Here is a 22,611-nt window from a genome sequence, read left to right as displayed (position 1 = left end):
GACTCCATATTAAAGGAGTGGACGAATTCTATGGGGAAAACCATTAGAAATCGTCCTAGGCCTTTAAGGAAGAAGTCCATGGGTTGCTTAGGGCTTAAGCATCCAAATTAGGGTTTCCTTGTTAGTTAACCCTAATAGCCTCTCTATTTAAAGTGCCCTTAAGCCCCAAAAACGTGGGGAAGACCCCTTCTAGGGTTTGTACACGTTTTGGGCAGCCTCCTCTCTCTTCTCTTCTTCATCCTCTTGCTCTTGGTGTTTGTGAACCATTAGAGGAGTGACATTTGTGACTCTAAGCTTTCTAAAGTCATTACAATGAGGATTTGAGATTGTTATTGCTACATAACAATCAAGGTATGATCTAAACCCTAATTCATATGTTATATTGATTATAATATACTATATCTAGGGTTTATAGTCTTGGATGAATTGCATGTATAATAGAGAAACCTAGATCCAAGCATTAGGGTTTGTATGAGCACATAGGATGTTCTTATAGCTAAAACCTATCACTTAGATCTGGAGTTTGTGGAATCTTTCTGAGTTATTGAAGGTATTAAGTCGTTTCATTCCTTTAGATCTTCTATGGTTGTGAGATTTGGGGCTTTTTAAGCCATGGTTAGTCATCCATTTGAGTTAGAAGCTGTATCTGGAGTTGATACTTCAGATCTAAGCATATTTTGGTCTTGGGAAGCATAAAGTATCAGCCCTTGAGTTGATTATGGAGCCTCTTTGCCCTAAACTCTAGTTTATGGTGTATTTCGCCTAGATCTCCTTCTCTACACGTAAAGTTTGCAACTTTACGTGAGGAGTAGGCTTGGGAAGGGTAGATCTACAGTTTGGAGTCCATGCATGACTCAAAAGTCCTTTGCATGTATGTAGATCTGAAAGGAATCGACGAGTACTTTGAGTGGACTCGGCGAGTAGCATGAAGATGAGGAGGAACTCGACGAGTGGGATAAACAACTCGTCGAGTCGGATGAAGTTGGGCAAGAACTCGGCGAGTTTGAAGAACAACTCGGCGAGTCTGTTGAAGGTTGTATTGGACTCGGCGAGTCTGTTCTTGGACTCGGCGAGTCAGGTCGTGAAACCCCAAACCCTTCGAGTTGAGACTCGAATCGTGAGTCGAATGGAGACTCGGTGAGTCGGACAGGTCAGGACTCAGAAATCGGTAGACTCGGAGAGTCATGGACTGACTTGGCGAGTCGAGTCGCGAATGGAAGGACTATGAACTTATGAACTCGGCGAGTCAGTAGGTTGACTCGGCGAGTAAGGTTGACCTGGGATGTTGACTTTGACCAGGACTTTGACTTTGACCAGAGTTGACTTGGTTGTCTTTCGGGGGTCAGTTAGACTAAGTGTTGCATTGATATTGATAGCTCGGGGAGCTAGTGGAGCAGGAGTTCAGAGAGTTGTCGGACAACAGCTAGCGGGATCATCAGTGTGTTCAGCCAGCGCAGGTGAGTATCCCTTTTGTGTGAATGGGTCTACGGCCACAATGCCGACCCATGTAGTTATGAGTAGAAGACCCGGGGGTTAGCCCTAGGCACAATATGCTAGTATGATATTCAGGACAAGGTCCAATGATAGCGGGCGGGTGCCCAAGGAATGGTTTATGTGATACTTTATACTTGTTGTCTGTGTGATACTTGTATGTGCCTGGTAGGGAGGTGAGTGTGGGCGAGGTCCCGTATCTCACCAATAGCAGAGTGTGGATGGTGTTACACATCTCATTAGCAGTAGATCAGGGGCGAGGCCCAAGTTAGGGAAAGAGTGAGTGTGGGTTGGGCCCGTATCTCGTTATCAGTAGGAGCATGGACGGGGTTCCCTGACTCATCAGTAAAGTTCGGTTGTTAGGACCGGAGGGTAGTCAGACACCCCAGATACGTCTAACAGTATGTGATGTTATGTTTACATGTTAGCATGATCTGTTATATGAGTTAGAGGTAGTAGGAGGGGAGTAGTCCCCAAGTTCGGTTGTTAGGACCGAAGGGTAGTTCAGACACCCCAGATATGTCTGATAATCTGTTACGTTATGATATGTGATAGTAGTAGTAGTATAGGGTGAAATAGTCCCTGAGGTTCGGTCGTTAGGACCGAAGGGTAGTCAACACCCCAGAATGGCTTGACATGGGTAGTCAGCACCCCAGAATGGCTTGACACGGGTAGGTCGGCACCCCAGAATGGCCGTACCGGGTAGGCCAGGCACCCCAGAATTGCCCGGCAGTATGTATGATATATGATTGTATGGTATGATGGGGGAACTCACTAAGCTTCGTGCTTACGGTTTTCAGTTTTGGCTTCAGGTACTTCCGGTAGCGGAGGGAAGAGCTTGGGGTGATCGCATGGCACACACCACAGGTTAGACAGCCTGGGAATGTTTTACTCTGATAACGAACATGTGTTTTGGAAACTAATACTCTGTTTATGTTTGGATCGATAATTTTGCTTTATGTAATGTTTTATTAAAGGAAATTTTTAGTCTTGAATTTTGGGACGTTACAGTCTTCAACAACTTGGTGATGAAATCCATCGAAATCTGCTCCTATTTCCACATGGGAACCTGCAGAGGCTGCAGGTTGCCATGCGGCCTTTGATGCTTATCCTTGACTATCCTGCAGGTCATGCACCTCTCCATGTACCAGGTGATCTCGCTCTTCATACACGACAACAATAGCTCAATCTTAGATCCCTATACATATTGGTGGCCCTTGGATGGATAGAAAAATGAGACTTATGAGCCTCCTCCAATACAATCTGTCTGACCCCCACCTGACATCGGAACCCAGACCCGACCACATCGGGTCAACAACCCACGACCATTCTACACAAATATGGAAATCTCACCCCTAATCCTCTCTTTCTTATAATTCTTTCCCGAACACCCTCGGCTTGAGCCTCCCTAATCAATCCAAAAAGTGGAGGGTCCACTAATACCCTAATACAGAATACCCCATCTTAAGACCCAACTGATTTGCAGATTAAGGAATCCGCCACCACATTTGCTTTACCCGGATGGTAAAGGATCTCTCATTCATAGTCCTTGACTACGTCCAGCCACCTATGCTGCCTCATGTTCAAGTTTGGCTGATCCATAATATGTCTCAAACTCTTGTGATCCGTGTAGACAGTACATCGGTCCCCATACAGATAATGTCTCCAAATCTTGAGGGAAAAAACCACTGCTCCCAACGCCATATCATGTGTGGGATATCACATCTCGTGTGGCTTCACCTTCTGCGAAGCATAAGCTATCACCCGTCCTCTCTGCATGAGGACCGCCACCAAACCACTGATGGATGCATCACAGAATACCCCAAAATCCTCAATTCCCTCTAGGAGGGTCAAAATCGGGGCCTCACATAATCTTTTCCGAAGGGTCTCAAATGTTGTTTGTTGCTTAGGGCCCCATCAGAAATCCGCCCCCTTCCTCGTCAGGCGAGTGAGGGGTACCACAATCTTGGAGAAATCCTAAATGAATTTCTGATAGTACCCTGCCAATCCCAAGAAACTCCTGATATCCGAGGGAGATTCCGGAACCTCCCACTGCATCGCAACCTCGATCTTGGCCGGATCGACCAATATCCCATCCTGCTTAACGAGGTGTCCAAGGAACTGAACCTATCGTAACCAAAATTTGCACTATGAGAACTTAGCATAAAGACGTTCTTGCCTTAAAACCCACCAGAGCTCATGAATATGCTCCTCATGTCGCTCTCTGGTCTTGAAATATACCAAGATGTAATCACTGAACACAATAACCAAACGATTGAGCATCGACTTGCATACTTGATTCATCAAATCCATAAATACTGCAAACACATTGGTGAGCCCAAATGGCATCGCCAAGAATTCGTAATTCCCATAACGATTCCGAAACGCGGTCTTCTCCACGTCATCATCTCTCATCCTGACCTGATGATACCCGTAACTCACATCTATCTTGGAGAACCAAGATGCACCCTGCAACTGATCAAAAAGTTCATCAATCTGCGGAAGGGGATTGTTGGGTTTTTATATGAAATATAAATTTGTTTTTCACAAAAATTGGCAACGGAAGACTTTAAAAATAACAAGTTTATTTTTAGTTCATAACAAAACCATACCATCATGTATCAATTTATAGTGGTTAGAATGAAATAAAAACAACCATATGATGTTTTAGAGATAACCTTTGAAGCCTTTGAACCCACTTGGTTTTGGGGTGTTGATGAAGATAACAAAAGATCAGTGTATGATCTTCTCTACAAGTATCCACCATCAAGAGTAAGGAACTTGGAATGCTAGTTCCTTATTGTATTCTTGAGTGTCTTAAACCTTTAAGTGCTTAAATCAAATAAGCACTAAAAGAGACAACTCAATAGGTTTTCTAATCACCAAACTAACTTCAAAATAGAGATAGGAAGAAGAGAAGAAACCACAGTTTTAGAGAGAAAATGAGAGGAAGAAGAAGTGCTCCACTTAGCAAAAATGCAAGCCTCATGCATCTCTTATATAGTCCATGCAAAGTAAGACCTTTTTATTAAAATACTCTAAAGTATTTCTAGCCTTTAGAAGCATGGGAGTTGAAAAACATCCCCCAACTTTTAATATTTTTGGCCATACCTCTTTAAAATAGGAGGATTCTTTATTTTTTATAAACTCCAAGTTTATAAAATATAAACTTTGTCTTTAGGTAAAAGACAAAAGAATCCAACTAGTCCAAAATATTGTGCATGGCTTATTAATTCATATCATATGAAATAATAACTAGTTATACTCTCTTATAATTATTATTTTCACAAAACAATAATTATTCCCTAATTAAAATACAAGAATCGATATTATTTATTAATAATCACAGTAATAATAAATATACAAAATGTGCCAACTTGATAAATGTGTGACCCTATATGATCATATATTATTAGCAATATCACTCCATAATGATTCTTAGGCATATAGATTTAACAATCTCCCACTTGCACAAGATTCATTATATATTGACATAGACAGTAACTGACGTCTAGCAATGGGCTACAACCCCTAATAATATATGAAGGGTGCCATCTCACCAACAACCAATTCTAGGAGCTCCAAGCTACAATTGTTATTAAAGGTGTGATATTAATTATTTATTTGTATCAGACATCATGTTGAACATGAGATATGAATCACAATCAATCTTATTTAGTGTTTAAATTTTATTAAGGCCTTAGATGTCCAACTCTCAACGAATTAGAGGGACAAATACCATCTCGACTACATACCCCTATCTATTTAGTTCATGCCATACCCAATGATGGCCCTTATGACTGCCCTTTTATGGAACAACGTTAAATCATGTCAAAGCACAACAATTCCTACACTTCAAGTCCCAAATATGTATCTCATGTCTAAGAATACAAAGATACAACCTTTATCAAAACACCACTCTTGAATATGATCCATAAAGTGGTTTTGATGCGGGTCAAGTCCAATACTTATTCTCCTAATCAAGTATCTATGAAGTTGGTAGCAACTCTTGCTATTCTCGTCTCCATGAGGATCCACCAATCAACTCATATTAGTCATACCTCATAGATGCTCCCACAACTATGAATGACTATTGACATTTAGAATATCCTAGTAATTCAATGATTTAAACATGCTAATATAGAACACAACAATTATTCAATGAATGAATCATATCCAATATCTCAACCCATTACAATATATGTTGTCTTTATTATTCCAATATCCAAATACTAAATTTCAACCAATACATCTACTTATATCGACAAGGCCCTATAGCACCAGCTTGACTTTCATGCTTTAGCTAATGATGGAGCTATGTCAAGTAGATTTGGAAAACTTGATCTGTATAAACTTTGTGAATACCAACATTTTCAGTTTTATATATACAACTCATATAAAAAGAAAACTAATGAAAATGTATTAGAAGCTTAAATATGACTTAGATACCAATACTCGCGTAATGGGATTACTCATAGTCATAATGAACTATACATTAAACATCTTTGTACGTGGTTCTCCAAACCAAGAGATACTCTAACTCTGATGTTTAACAATAATTAAAATCTTCAAGGAACCACTATTCATGTAACTATCTCTTCATTCATAATGAGGACACACCCGATAGTGACTGAGAGTCTTCTCAATCAATTTGAAAATTTAGCACATGTGTAACAACTTTAAACATAACTTTCTTTCAAATACTCTGTAGACTAGGTATATTTCCCTAGTTCTAGCAAGTACTTTATAATATTCCTATAAGTCACACAATGACTTGTTCTCAGATTATACTGGTATCATTCGACATGCTCTAACCATACGCCTTATTTGGCCTTTATGCATAATCATGACATATATTGTCACAACTAGAAATTTTGTGCCTTGTAACTTCAACAGTTTAGTAAAATTATGAATCAAAGTCTTAAGAGTAGGTATGATGCTTACTTTATGACAACAAAATTTGCAATCAAATACACCATACAAGCATTACAAACAGTCATCAAGTAACTGGAAACCCTAGAAGTTCTTGTTTAGGTCCATTTTGGACTAGGACTTCCATATTGGGCCCAATGGGCTATTAAGCTTCCAATTTGACTATCTTGGGCTTAGAACCCTTAAATGGGCTCTAATTGGACCCACTTCCATTTATTTCAACATTTTGGGCCATATTGGGCCTAGAATGAAATAAATTAAATATTATGAACCATTATGGACCATAATTAACCTAATCTAGCCTAATAAAGCATAAAAATCACACTTATATTTTTTTAGGGCCAACAATCATTCAACCTAACTCTAATATGGGCTTAGGGGCAATAAAGCCCAAAAATTTCCTTTTTCCTCTCCAAATCTCGGCCCAAGCCCAAACCCAAGGAATGAAGAGTTGACTTGTGAGATTGCCACCTCATTTATGCATCACATACCTCCATGCATGGACCAACATGCATCTAGTTTAGTCATCTCAACTCTCTCTCTCTCTCTCTCTCTCTCTCTCTCTCTCTCTCTTCTTATTCTTGATTCTCGGCCGAGAGCTCCTAAACACACACACTTCATCCACTTTTTATTTAGCAAACTCTCTCAAGGAACACCCTCACCTCTCTTCATCAAATTTTCGAGAATCAAGAGCTTTTCAAGGAGGTTTCTCCCACAAACGCATCATCTAAGGTAAATTATACTTAAATCTATGATCTAGGTTCCTTTATTCATCTAATATCTCTTCTTAACTCATAAGAAATCATGATCTTGCATCTTAGAACCACCTCAAATTCGAGATCTTCATCAAGGTGTTGCTAGGGCCGAAAATCACCTCACTTTCTCTCTTTTTCTTCTTCAAGTCAAAACCACAACTCAAGGTGAGCTTCATACCCCCTATTTTTCGGTTTTTATAAGTTTTGTGGGGGGAGAATACAAGCAAATGTGTAGATCTATGAGTATATGTGTGCTTTGTGTGATTTCTATGTTTATTTACATGTGCTTATGTGATTATGGTGTTGGATCTAGTCAAAAAGAACCCAAAACCAAGATCTACATTATGTTGAATGAAATAAGTATAAATCATATTATTTCATACAAATCAACTCTAGAAAAATAACCAAGTTGGTTAATATGAACTCCTTTGGGCTAAAATCCCATTTTTGGACTCAAAATGTTAAAAATATAAGTTAAAGGGGCCAAAATGACAAAATACAAATTCTGATGGTTGAGATGAGTCAAAACAGATTCAACAATGTATTTTCTGGAAATATACTCTTTTGAAGGACTAAAATGTGAAATTTTAAGCATAATGGACCAAAAATGAACTTTTCGGCCCAATAAAGCCCAAATTTGCGAGATTTTCAAATTATAGGGGCTGAAACTGTAACTTTCTGTAAAACAGGGGATTACTAGTGCTCCAAGTCCATTTCAAGGGTTAAAAACTCTTTTCATATTTAAAAGGGACAAAAGATGCAAAAAATTTCTATTTTGGGCCAAAAGTGTAAAAATTGCGAAAATTGAGGATTCAGCCGAGAAAACTTCATTTTGAGGGACTAAAACTGTTTTTCAAATAAATTTGAGCTGAAAAATACCTTTTCAATAAGTTTTTATACTAAAGTGTCAAGAAAAATGGTTTAAGGACTAAAACGGAAATTCTTTTATGCAAAGGGTCAAAATTGTAAATTTATCCAAAAGAAAGGGGCTGCAAAAAGAAAAATTCTAGTGATTTTAAACGATAAATCTGTTATGATGAAATACTAGTACTACGACTATCGGCGAAATATAATACACCCTCAACACCAAAAATCGTTACCAAATGAACTGATTCGGTCTTGAATCAATAACGAATCCGAAAATAATAACACGACGATACCTCAATACACACGCGGAAATTTCGGGAATGTCAATACACACGTGGGAATACACCAGACGTCGATACACCATCTTTGGGCCCGAAAGTTTCAAATCGTGCTTGTTGGGCCTAGCTAGCCCAATGACATGATCTTTAGGCCCGAAGGAAACTCGCTTACATGTAGTTGGGTCTTATATGACCTAATTCCGTGTAAAAGGACTTTCAATGGCTTTTTTGTTGTTGGGCCCCAAGGGTCCTTTGGTACTGCTAGTGAAGTCGAGAATTCACCAATGCGAGTCGGGCTAAGGGCCCTTCGCATTCACGATAGCCTTGAACGACTTATGGAAATATCGGGGGCTTCGCATCCTCTTTTTCTCCTCGGTTGTGGGGCTATGAGAAGTCCGGGTGATTGGATTAAGTGAATAGTACGAACGACGCCTAAGGGATCGTTTGTATAGTTGTAAACTAGTCGTTTTCATTAATGCGTGTTTATAACAATTCACAATCCATAATTAATCCAATGTCACCTAGAATTATCGAATACACACGGCGTAACGGTATAACAAAATATAAAATGCGTAATTCAAAGTATTAGGAAAACATCGGGTTTTCCTAGGGTTTTCAATTTATACACCTACGAGATACATACCAAGTTTAACCATTTTTTTTACATTTATAGAAACAAACAAGCATACTTACGGATCTTCACACTTATCGGATTTTCTGGTGGTTTCCAAAATAATACAAAACATTATATTTCAAACATTACTTATGAACTCACCAACATTCAATATGTTGACGTTTTTCAAAATACATGTATTCTCAGGTAACAGGTAAAGTGATGGGAAAAATGTACTCAGTGATGTATGTTTAGCTAGTATCGAACAATCTACTTTTTGGGAATGTAATGTTATGGAACAATGTACTAATGTAAATGCTACCAGTTGTAATATTTCAATGCTTGGTGATGTATGATGTTATGTTTCATGTATATTCATTGTGATGGTATTCAATTGAGTCACAATAGCCATCGGACGTTTCCGCCGTCTGGTTCGGGGGTGTGACAGGTTAGTATCAGAGCTCTGTTTATAGTGAACTAGCATATCTAACCACACATTGATATGCAACTATAAACCAAAAGAGGGACTAACACAACTCTGAACAAAACAAGTAATCACATCAATAAAACACCCTTGCTTGCATTAGGAATAAGAACATAACGCCGAACCAAACAAGATAATGCTAGTATCCCGGTTAATTCAGGACTGTTCTTAGTAGTATCAAGGAATGGATGTAGCTTGATCAACTACATTCTCTCCAAGGTATAACTAACACATGTTCTGATGAGATCGCGATAGCTAGGGAACCTAAAACCATACCCCTTTATCACCAAAAAGAGAACGTCTGCTTAGTCCGTACAATAGTTGTAGCATCCTAGGAATAATGTTAGCATATTTGCACAATCTCGCAGACAGCATGGACTGGTTAAGCCCCCACCATGCTGAAATTATGTGTCACGAGAAGGCCGTTCGCCTTCACCTTCCCAATCATGAAACCCTAGTTATTTACGGAGACAAACCTAGCACGAACCTTCGCCTCATCTCGTGGATCCAGGCACAGAAAGATCTACGAAAGAACAATTTGGCGTTCCTGGCTCACATAGTGGATAAAACCAAGGAAGAGATTAACGTTCAAGACATTCCCGTAGCATGTGAATTCCCAGACGTGTTTCCTGAAGATCTTCCTGGAGTACCCCCAGAGAGACAAGTGGAGTTCCGAATTGACCTCGTTCCAGGAGCAACTCCTCTCGCTAAATCACACTACCGGCTAGCTCCTGCTGAAATGCAGGAATTGTCCAGCCAACTCAGTGAACTCTTGGACAAGGGATTCATCCGACCTAGTTACTCGCCATGGGGAGCTCCAGTCCTCTTTGTCAAAAAGAAGGATGGATCTTTTAGAATGTGCATCGATTACAGAGAGTTAAATAAACGCACTGTCAAAAATCGCTATCCACTTCCACGAATCGACGACCTATTTGACCAGCTCCAAGGAGCTAGTTACTTTTCCAAGATAGACCTACGGTCTGGATACCATCAACTCAAATTCCGGGAAGAGGATATTCCTAAAACCGCTTTCCGAACTCGTTACGGACATTATGAATTCGTCGTAATGCCCTTCGGTCTAACAAATGCCCCTGCCGCATTTATGGATCTGATGAATCGAATCTGTCGACCATTCCTCGACAACTTTGTTATCGTCTTCATTGACGACATCCTAGTCTATTCCCGAAGCAAAGAAGAGCATGGCCAACATCTCCGACAAATCCTAGAAACTCTGCGATCGGAAAAGCTATACGCAAAACTCTCCAAGTGTGAGTTCTGGCTCCGTAGTGTGAACTTCCTAGGTCATGTTGTTAGCCAAGATGGAATTCATGTGGATCCCTCTAAGGTCAAAGCTGTTGAAGGATGGGCAGTCCCGACAACACCCACAGAAATCTGCCAATTCTTAGGCCTAGCAGGCTACTATAGGAGATTCATTCAAAACTTCTCCAAGATCGCCAAGCCACTTACCTCGCTTACACAAAATGGCGTACCATTCAAATGGACGGACAAACAAGAAGTCGCATTCTGAACCCTGAAGCAAGCTCTTTGTAGTGCCCCGGTACTATCTCTACCGGAGGGAACGGAAGATTTCGTGGTCTACTGTGACGCGTCAAATCAGGGTTTAGGTTGCGTTCTCATGTAGCGTGGAAGGGTGATAGCTTACGCATCCCGCCAACTAAAGACGCACGAAGTGAATTATACGACCCATGACCTAGAATTAGGAGCCGTGGTCTTTGCCCTGAAGATTTGGAGGCATTACCTTTATGGTACAAAGTGCATCATCTTCACAGACCACAAGAGTCTCCAGCACATCTTGAACCAGAAAGAGTTGAACATGAGGCAACGAAGATGGGTTGAATTATTAAACGATTACGAGTGTGAAATCAAGTACCACCCGGGCAAGGCCAACGTGGTAGCTGACGCCTTGAGCCGGAAGGAGTACTTTAATCGTCGTGCAAAAACTCTCTCAATAACCATCCAACCCCACCTAACCACTCAGATCGGAGTAGCCCAATCAGATGCCATGAAGACGGAAAACAGAGCAAGCGAAGCATTACGCGGAATGGAGAAGAATATAGAGGCAAAAAGGGACGGAGTATACTATTTCATGAACCGTATTTGGGTCCCTAAACTCGGAGGATTTAGGGAGGTAGTCATGAAGGAAGCCCAGAAGACGCGATACTCCATCCAACCCGGCTTAGACAAGATGTATTTGGACATTAAACAACACTATTGGTGGCCTAACATGAAGGCGGAAATTGCCACCTATGTTAGTAAGTGCCTTACTTGTGCCAAGGTAAAGGTGGAGTACCAGAAGCCCTCAGGATTATTACAGCAACCGGTAATCCCTGAATGGAAATGGGAAGGGATTTCTATGGATTTCGTGACCAAGCTACCCAAGACGCCGGATGGACTAGACACCATATGGGTAATAGTCGACCGACTGACGAAATCTGCCCATTTCATGCCAATAAAAGAATCCTACAAGATGGAGAGGTTGACACGTTTATACATTCGAGAAATCGTGAGACTCCACGGAGTACCAATGTCTATTATCTCGGATAGAGACAGTATGTTCACTTCACGTTTTTGGCAATCACTCCAGAAAGCACTCGGAACTCATCTCGACATGAGCACCGCTTATCATCCGCAAACGATGGTCAAAGTGAACGAACCATTCAAACGCTCGAAGACATCCTTCGCGCATGTGCGATAGACTTTGGGAAGTCTTGGGATACCCATTTACCTTTAGTCGAATTCTCTTATAACAACAGTTACCATTCGAGCATCAAGGTCGCTCCTTTCGAAGCACTATACGGTCGTAAGTGTAGATCACCGTTATGTTGGGCTGAGGTGGGCGACACCCAGCTAGCAAAAGCACTCACATCGGACAAGACGCTAACGGGACCGGAGATCATTCGTGAAACCACGGAAAAGATCGTTCAAATCAGAGCTCGATTACGAGCATCGCGCGACCGACAAAAGAGCTACGCCAATAAACGGTGAAAGCCCTTAGAATTTCAGGTCGGGGATCGAGTACTGTTAAAAGTATCACCTTGGAAAGGAGTCATTCGTTTTGGGAAACAGGGAAAACTGAACCCACAATACATTGGACCTTTCGAAGTCATCGCCCGAATAGGTCCAGTGGCGTATAAACTGCAACTACCCGCAGAACTAAATGGTGTACACCCCGTGTTCCACGTCTCTAATCTAAAGAAGTGTCTATCGGATGAAACACTCGTCATTCCCCTTGACGAGATTGAAATCTATGAGAATCTCCTGTTCGTTGAAGAACCGGTTGAAATCATGGACAGGGAGGTGAAGCGTACTAAGCAAAGTCGCGTCCTGATCGTGAAAGTATGGTGGAACGCGAGGCGTGGGCCAGAATTCACGTGGGAACAGGAAGATCAAATGAAGCAAAAGTACCCTCACCTATTCTAGCATTCTCAAATCTAGCTTTCAAACAGAATTTCGGGACGAAATTCCCTCTAGCGGGGGGATGATGTCACAACTAGAAATTTCGTGCCTTGTAACTTCAACAGTTTAGTAAAATTATGAATCAAAGTCTTAAGAGTAGGTATGATGCTTACTTTATGACAACAAAATTTGCAATCAAATACACCATACAAGCATTACAAACAGTCATCAAGTAATTGGAAACCCTAGAAGTTCTTGTTTAGGTCCATTTTGGACTAGGACTTCCATATTGGGCCCAATGGGCTATTAAGCTTCCAATTTGACTATCTTGGGCTTAGAACCCTTAAATGGGCTCTAATTGGACCCACTTCCATTTATTTCAACATTTTGGGCCATATTGGGCCTAGAATGAAATAAATTAAATATTATGAACCATTATGGACCATAATTAACCTAATCTAGCCTAATAAAGCATAAAAATCACACTTATATTTTTTAGGGCCAACAATCATTCAACCTAACTCTAATATGGGCTTAGGGGCAATAAAGCCCAAAAATTTCCTTTTTCCTCTCCAAATCTCGGCCCAAGCCCAAACCCAAGGAATGAAGAGTTGACTTGTGAGATTGCCACCTCATTTATGCATCACATACCTCCATGCATGGACCAACATGCATCTAGGTTAGTCATCTCAACTCTCTCTCTCTCTTCTTCTTCTTGATTCTCGGCCGAGACCTCCCAAATACACACACTTCATCCACTTTTTATTTAGCAAACTCTCTCAAGGAACACCCTCACCTCTCTTCATCAAATTTTCGAGAATCAAGAGCTTTTCAAGGAGGTTTCTCCCACAAACGCATCATCTAAGGTAAGTTATACTTAAATCTATGATCTAGGTTCCTTGATTCATCGAACATCTCTTCTTAACTCATAATAAATCATGATCTTGCATCTTAGAACCACCTCAAATTCGAGATCTTCATCAAGGTGTTGCTAGGGCCGAAAATCACCTCACTTTCTCTCTTTTTCTTCTTCAAGTCAAAACCACAACTCAAGGTGAGCTTCATAGCCCCTATTTTTTGGTTTTTATAAGTTTTGTGGGGGGAGAATACAAGCAAATGTGTAGATCTATGAGTATATGTGTGCTTTGTGTGATTTCTATGTTTATTTACATGTGCTTATGTGATTATGGTGTTGGATCTAGTAAAAAAGAACCCAAAACCAAGATCTACATTATGTTGAATGAAATAAGTATAAATCATATTATTTCATACAAATCAACTCTATAAAAATAACCAAGTTGGTTAATATGAACTCCTTTGGGCTAAAATCCCATTTTTGGACTCAAAATGTTAAAAATATAAAGTTAAAGGGGCCAAAATGACAAAATACAAATTCTGATGGTTGAGATGAGTCAAAACAGATTCAACAATGTATTTTCTGGAAATATACTCTTTTGAAGGACTAAAATGTGAAATTTTAAGCATAATGGACCAAAAATGAACTTTTCGGCCCAATAAAGCCCAAATTTGCGAGATTTTCAAATTATAGGGGCTGAAACTGTAACTTTATGTAAAACAGGGGATTACTAGTGATCCAAGTCCATTTCAAGGGTTAAAAACTCTTTTCATATTTAAAAGGGACCAAAGATGCAAAAAATTTCTATTTTGGGCCAAAAGTGTAAAAATTGCGAAAATTGAGGATTCAGCCGAGAAAACTTCATTTTGAGGGACTAAAACTGTTTTTCAAATAAATTTGAGCTGAAAAATACCTTTTCAATAAGTTTTTATACTAAAGTGTCAAGAAAAATGGTTTAAGGACTAAAACGGAAATTCTTTTATGCAAAGGGTCAAAATTGTAAATTTATCCAAAAGAAAGGGGCTGCAAAAAGAAAAATTCTAGTGATTTTAAACGATAAATCTGTTATGATGAAATACTAGTACTACGACTATCGGCGAAATATAATACACCCTCAACACCAAAAATCGTTACCAGACGAATTGATTCGGTCTCGAATCAATAACAAATCCGAAAATAATAACACGACGATACCTCAATACACACGCGGAAATTTCGGGAATGTCAATACACATGTGGGAATACACCAGACGTCGATACACCATCTTTGGGCCCGAAAGTTTCAAATCGTGCTTGTTGGGCCTAGCTAGCCCAATGACATGATCTTTAGGCCCGAAGGAAACTCGCTTACATGTAGTTGGGTCTTATATGACCTAATTCCGTGTAAAATGACTTTCAATGGCTTTTGTGTTGTTAGGCCCCAAGGGTCCTTTGGTACTGCTAGTGAAGTCGAGAATTCACCAATGCGAGTCGGGCTAAGGGCCCTTCGCATTCACGATAGCCTTGAACGACTTATGGAAATATCGGGGGCATCGCACCCTCTTTTTCTCCTCGGTTGTGGGGCTATGAGAAGTCCGGGTGATTGGATTAAGTGAATAGTATGAACGACGCCTAAGGGATCGTTTGTATAGTTGTAAACTAGTCGTTTTCATTAATGCGTGTTTATAACAATTCACAATCCATAATTAATCCAATGTCACCTAGAATTATCGAATACACACGTCGTAACGGTATAACAAAATATAAAATGCGTAATTCAAAGTATTAGGAAAACATCGGGTTTTCCTAGGGTTTTCAATTTATACACCTACGAGATACATACCAAGTTTAACCATTTTTTTTACATTTATAGAAACAAACAAGCATACTTACGGATCTTCACACTTTTTATACTATACTATTTTCAGAAAATATCGGATTTTCTGGTGGTTTCCAAAATAATACAAAACATTATATTTCAAACATTACTTATGAACTCACCAACATTCCATATGTTGACGTTTTTCAAAATACTTGTATTCTCAGGTAACAGGTAAAGTGAAGGGAAAAATGTACTCAGTGATGTATGTTTAGCTAGTATCAAACAATCTACTTTTTGGGAATGTAATGTTATGGAACAATGTACTAAGGTAAACGCTACCAGTTGTAATATTTCAATGCTTGGTGATGTATGATGTTATGTTTCATGTATATTCATTGTGATGGTATTCAATTGAGTCACAATAGCCCTCGGACGTTTCCGCCGTCTGGTTCGGGGGTGTGACATATATGATTTCTCCAATTGCAGCAGTATATGGAATATAATCATGTTATCTAGTTCAAAAACATTTGCACTAGAATTTTTCTCAAAACCATGTCATGTGGTTTTTGACAATATGACTCTCTCGGAGTCCTTTATCTTAAGCTCTTTAAGATCCTTGAAAATTAATGCAATTTTACTTAATCCCTTAAGTTGTCATGATCTATCTATATAGATATTTATTCCAAGAGTTCGTATATCGACTACATATAAGACTAGGAATGTTACTGTGCTCCCACTAGCTTTGTAGAAAACACAAGAGTCATCTAGATTCATAATTAAACCACACCATGTAATTAACTTATAAGAAAGGAGATTCTTACTTTGAGATGTTAGATTAAATCTTGGAAAGATTTTCATTCATGTATGTTTTCTCCTTTGAAAACTCACTTACTCTTTATATTCGCAATATATCGAGCAAGACTAAACAAGCCCATACTTGATAATCATACATGAATGCATCTCTATGTGTTTTATTAGTTTCTGATCAACCATTGAGCATATTCAACAATAGTTGAAAACTTGTTAGTTCTAAACTATGATACATTTAGTTTATGGTTCTTAAGCTCTAAAAGTTTCATATAGTTCCCACTTAGAAAATGAACTTTCTAATCACATGTCTTATGGAATGAAAATTAGTGGGACTAGTAGAAACTTCACCCTAAACAATCATTTATGATAGTCTACATGAATGTAGTTAGTAGATGCTAGACTGGTTAAACTTATTGTCTAACATAAGCTCTTACTCTATACCTTTTAGACAAGGATAAACCATTTCATTCTCATTCTAATATAAGTATCTAAATCCACTTGTTTGGTTGGAAATATATATTCAATATATATTTGTTACACTGAGCATAATTCCAAAAATTTATAAAGTAAATAGCTCTTTTTAAAACATCATATAATAGACTGCAAGGTCTATGTTTTATCCTCTTTAAAAACTGGTACTATCGACATTCAACTAGTGGCCAGGTGACCTTATCCCACTAGAGAATATGAAGGTTACCTCGAATATCAAAAGATAGATTAAAGTGACCAGGTGATCTTGTGCCACAATATACATACTAATGACAAGTGAGTGTTTTTGTATGAATGAGTTGTGAATCAATTCCACAACTCCTAAGATGTTCCAATAAGAATTGGTTTACAAAAACCATTTTCTTTATCACAACGAAAGGTTAATTATGATCTCATTAAGTTGTATTTCAATCTTTACTATGAACAATTTTAGCGAATCAAAGGTTTCAACAATAATGAATAAAAGTCGGTAGTGAAATTGAATAAACATCTATCACCAAATCTATTCATGGATTGAAAAAGATTACACACATCACTTATGTATAACTCTTTGTTAAGCCTTTTGTTCGTTAACTACTAATAGACAAAGACACTTGTGAATCATCTTCCTATATAAATAGGATTCACATATATCAAATGAATCAAACTCATTTTCCTTTAAAAATTTCATCATTTTGAAGTTGGTATATGTATTTATTATTTATATTGTCATGATGATTATGACATAGATAAGTTCCAATCAAATATCATTTGATTATATTGGTGTTATGATCAGAATTATTAATTTAATGAAAGATTATAGATTTACTTCATAAATAACATTATGAGAAAATATTCTTTAACACATTATCCATCGTTTCAAAACATGAATGTGAACATTCATTAAACGACAAGTAAATCTAGATTTATCATAAATTACAACTGTTACATGCCCCTATAAGGATAGGTACAATACATCTATTGTTTAAATAAAAACTATAACAACACTTATTATATCTTCAACACAAAATGCCATTCGTTTGTAATTAGTTGATTATTTCTTCCAATCATCAACTCATAATATCAATCATTAGTTTCACTTTAAGTATAACATACTCAAGTATATGATGGAAAAGATAAATAGTTTTATTATATAAATATCTGAAGTCTTGTCCAAGTCAGACTTCTTCAACTCGATGAGATAAGAGGAGCAATTCCTCCTTTACGTTCTAGTTTCTTCCACAATAGAAACAACACTAATCATTTGGTCCTTTATTGATTTCTACGTTTATGTTGTATTTCCGATAACTGAACTATAAGTCTATGTGAGTGCACAATCTCTTAAACTTCCTTTTATTCAATGCTTGAACAGACTTGAAGTTATTTCTAGTGTTCTGATTGAATATCTGCTTTACTTGATGATACATCTGATATGTTTCATAATTATCCAAGACATTCTGCAAGCCATGGTTAATTTCTTTAGTATGATGTGAGACACATCAATATCATTACAATAATACTTGCATTAAAGTATCATGATCAGACTAATTGGCTACAAAAGCTATTCAGGTATGAGATCTTTCAATATATATAATTTGTATTTATCTTAAAGGTAGAACCTTAAGATATTATACCGGTTATAGAAATTATAACCATCAAATGTTACTGTCTCTTGAAACTCAACAAGAGAGAGGTTTTTCAGGGTGTAAAATTTATTAATAGTTATCAACAGAATTTAACAAAGTTTCATTTAGTGTTTTCAATATTTAGTCTTTAAAAATTAATACCTTTTATTGTTTCTTAAATCATTAATTTATTAAAGTCTAGGATCCAAGTAACGAAACAAGTAAATGGTTAGGTGACCTTTATCCCATACACTTAATCAAACTCGGTAGGTAGCGATTACCAATTGCCCATGATATGTAACTCTTAGATTATGGGATCATAAACAACTATTGCTTAGCTTGGCATATTTATCCCGACTATGCCTCAGATCTCTCATGCTTAGGTGAACTTTATCACATAAGATTCCGATTAAGTCATCCTACTTGAAACAACTTGTAGCATTGTAAGTAACTGAAGGGTTTTGAGCACTACATCATTCCTATGGTGTACATGCAAACCCTAAAGCTTTGGATCTAGTTTGTCTAATGAACATGCAACAATCATCCAAAGCCATAAACCATAGATCTAGCATACAATAATCAATATTATCATAATATAGGGTTTAGATCTTACCTTTGATTGTTATGTAGCAATAACAATCTATTCCTTCTTGTAATTGGCTTCTGAAAGCTTAGTATCACAAGTGTCACACCTCTAATGACCCACAAACACCAAGAGCAAGAGGATGACTTAGGAGAGGAGAAGGATGCACCAAAAACGACCAAGAAACTCCAAGGAATGCTTATCCATGTTTTTGGGTGCCCTAGGGGTCTTTATATAGTGATGCTATTAGGGTTTTGAACTAGGAAACCCTAATCTGACTGCTTAGGCCCTAAGCAGCCCATGGACCCCCTTCTTAGAGGCCTTGGACGAATTCTCATGGGTTTCCCCCATATATTTTGTCCATTCCATCCTCTATGGAGTCCATTAGCCCAATATCCAACTATCACACAATTGACAGTTCTAGCCCCCTTTATTTAATTAATGTCTTTTAGCCACAAAATTAATTATTGACTAATATAATTAAACAATATGATTTCTCTTTTAATATATTGTTCATATAATATATTAATAAATAATAATTAATCTCTCCACAAATCATCCTATCAAGTTGCTTTGGTGAAGGCAACCCAAAAGGACCGTGCTCACAATCGGGTCAAGTACATACCAAAATAGTTATGAACTTAGACACTAATCCAACACAAACCAGTAACAAGGTGACCCTTTAGAAACCAAGAACTACAAAACTACCCGAACATCAAAATCTAATCCTAGGCCCAGGTGACCCCGTGACGTTAGAACCCTCAAATGACAATGAGTGTTCTTCAAAAGGACAACAATGACTTGCACTTTTAGAAAATGTTTTATATATGTTTTACAATTATAGTTTATAAAAACATGGTCTCATGAATATTGTATGCATCCAACAATTCATGTACCCTTTTGTAAAATTCATATCACTTGTTATGAGATTCTTATGGTGCCAAATAAAACTTCATTTTATTTAACTGCGATCAATTATAAACTAAAATCCATTGTTTTAAAGTTTTGTCGTAGATCGGCTTTAAGAACCGATAATAGTCTTAACAAAACTTTATTTTATACTCAAGACTTGTAGTTTTGGATTAGTTGTAAAATCACTATTTTAAATCTCCTTTTAACAATAAAAAAACTTATGACTTCATGAATTTGTAGAATAAACTCATTTTATTTTATAAGTTCAATTTTATGCATCTTATGATAAAAAATCATATTTTGATAAATCTAAACTTGGATGATGATACTTATGTTTTAAATCTTATTTGGTATGCATAAAACATAATATCAACATGTTGCGTTATGTTTAACACACCAATATCATATATTAAGTTTCAACGCAAAAAAAAAAAAAAAAACCACTAGTTTTATTATTTGGCGTTATAACGCTATAAACCGATTTTTGTATCTTTAATAAAAACTCCTTATTTATTATAAAGACGTGGAGTTTAAATAAAGTTTAAGCATCTTTTAAACCATTTCAAATGTTTTAAAGTTAGGTATTTATTAGTTTTACAATAAAACTATTTTCAACAAAAATTGAGTTTTAACAGGTAATCGATAACCGGTAAAACGTTTTTATAAATATCCATTTATAAACATCTTATGTTAAATTTTAAATATTTTTTACTCAAACTACAAGTGGTATTATCTTATGAAAAAAATGTTATTTGACATGTAAAAACCATTTTTATACGTAAAACATAACATACATTTAACATAAAATAAACATCACAAACATGCATTATAATGTGTATAAACTACGTCATGTCTAGTAATAATTTTTGTGAGTCATCACAAGAATTATTAAGTATTTCCTAAATGACTTAAGGGACATTTCAAAGATTCTTCAAGCTTCCACTTGCCAAGTCAACTCTTGCTTGCAAAAGGACTTCAAATCTTCATGTTGTGAAAGTTGCAACAATTAAACCATTAAGACTATAATTAAGCCCAAAACCAAAAGTGAAGCTTGTGGTTGGGATTATGGTCTTAAATGGTTAAATAATCTTCAAGGAGGTTATTTCTTCATCTTGTTACATTTAAAAGGAATACAACTAGTCTAACTAATTTATTACAACAAATCAACAAATAAAAAATTACCTATTTATCTATTACATCTTATGAATAAATAAATATCAACCAAACATAACACAAAGGTCCAAATGGCTTGTTTATACACAACAATCTATCAAATATTATAACAAACAACTCTTTGTTTTTTCTAAAGCAACTTTTATATAACCAAAATGCATGAAAAAAAATGTTATATATAAAAATAAACAATTTTAACCAAGAAGTTGCCAAAGAAAACAAATATGGATTTTTCTTAACCAAAAGAAATTCATGCTTGTTTTCAAAAAAGAAAGATTACCAAACATAAAAAAAAGCATTCTAACATATAAAAGATGGCTTTGATACCACTGTTAGGTTTTGATACAAAATATAAGTTTGTTTTTCACAAACACCGGCAACGGAAGACTTTAAAAGTAACAAATTCATTTTTAGCTCATAAAAACCATACCATCATGGATCCATTTATAAAGGTTAGAATGAAATAAAAACAATCATATGATGTTTTAGAGATAAGCTTTGAAGCCTTTGAACCCACTTGGTTTTGGGGTGTTAATGAAGATAACAAAAGATCAAAGTGTATGATCTTCTCTACAAGTATCCACCATCAAGAGTAAGGAACTTGGAATGCTAGTTCCTTATTGTATTATTGATTGTCTTAAACCTTTAAGTGCTTAACTCAAATAAGCACTAAAGGAGACAACTTAAGAGGGCTTCTAATAACCAAACTAACTTCAAAAGAGAGAGAGGAAGAAGAGAAGAAGAACTAATGGTTTTAAAGAGAAAAAGAGAGGAAGAAGAAGTGCTTCACTTAGCAAAAATGCAAGCCTCATGCATCTCTTATATATTTCATGCAAAGTTGGGCCTTTTTCTTAAAATACTCTAAAATATTTCTAGCCTTTAGAAACATGGGAGACAAAGCATGGGTTGTTGAAAACAACCCCCATATTTTAATATTTTTGGCCATACCTCTTGAAAAGAGGATGATTCTTTATTTTTTATAAACTCCAAGTTTATAAAATATAAACTTTGTCTTTAGGTAAAAGACAAAAGAATCCAACTAGTCCAAAATATTGTGCATGACTTATTAATTCATATCATATGAAATAATAACTAGTTATACTCTCTTATAATTATTATTTTCACAAAACAATAATTATTCGCTAATTGAAATACAAGAATCGATATTATTTATTAATAATCACATTAACAATAAATATACAAAATGTGCCAACTTGATAAAGGTGTGACCCTATAGGATCATATATATTTAGTAATATCACTCCATAATCATTCTTGGGCATATAGATTCAACAGGGATAACGGTTCTTCATCGTTAACTTGTTTAACTCCCGGTAATCAATGCACATCCGATGTGAATCATCCTTATTCTTGACAAACAAAATCGACGCTCCCCACGGAGAACTACTCGGTATGATGAACTGCTTGCCTAGCAACTCCTGCAAATGAGATGATAATTCCTACATCGCGGGCGGTGTCAAGTGGTACGACACCTTGGCAATGGGGGTCGCACCTGGCACAAGATCAATCCAGAACTCGACCTGCC

Source organism: Lactuca sativa, chromosome 5 (assembly GCF_002870075.4).
Source record: "Lactuca sativa cultivar Salinas chromosome 5, Lsat_Salinas_v11, whole genome shotgun sequence".
Taxonomy (NCBI): Eukaryota; Viridiplantae; Streptophyta; class Magnoliopsida; order Asterales; family Asteraceae; genus Lactuca; species Lactuca sativa.
The sequence above is the reverse complement of the archived record's forward strand: the minus strand, read 5'-3'. Positions refer to the sequence as shown.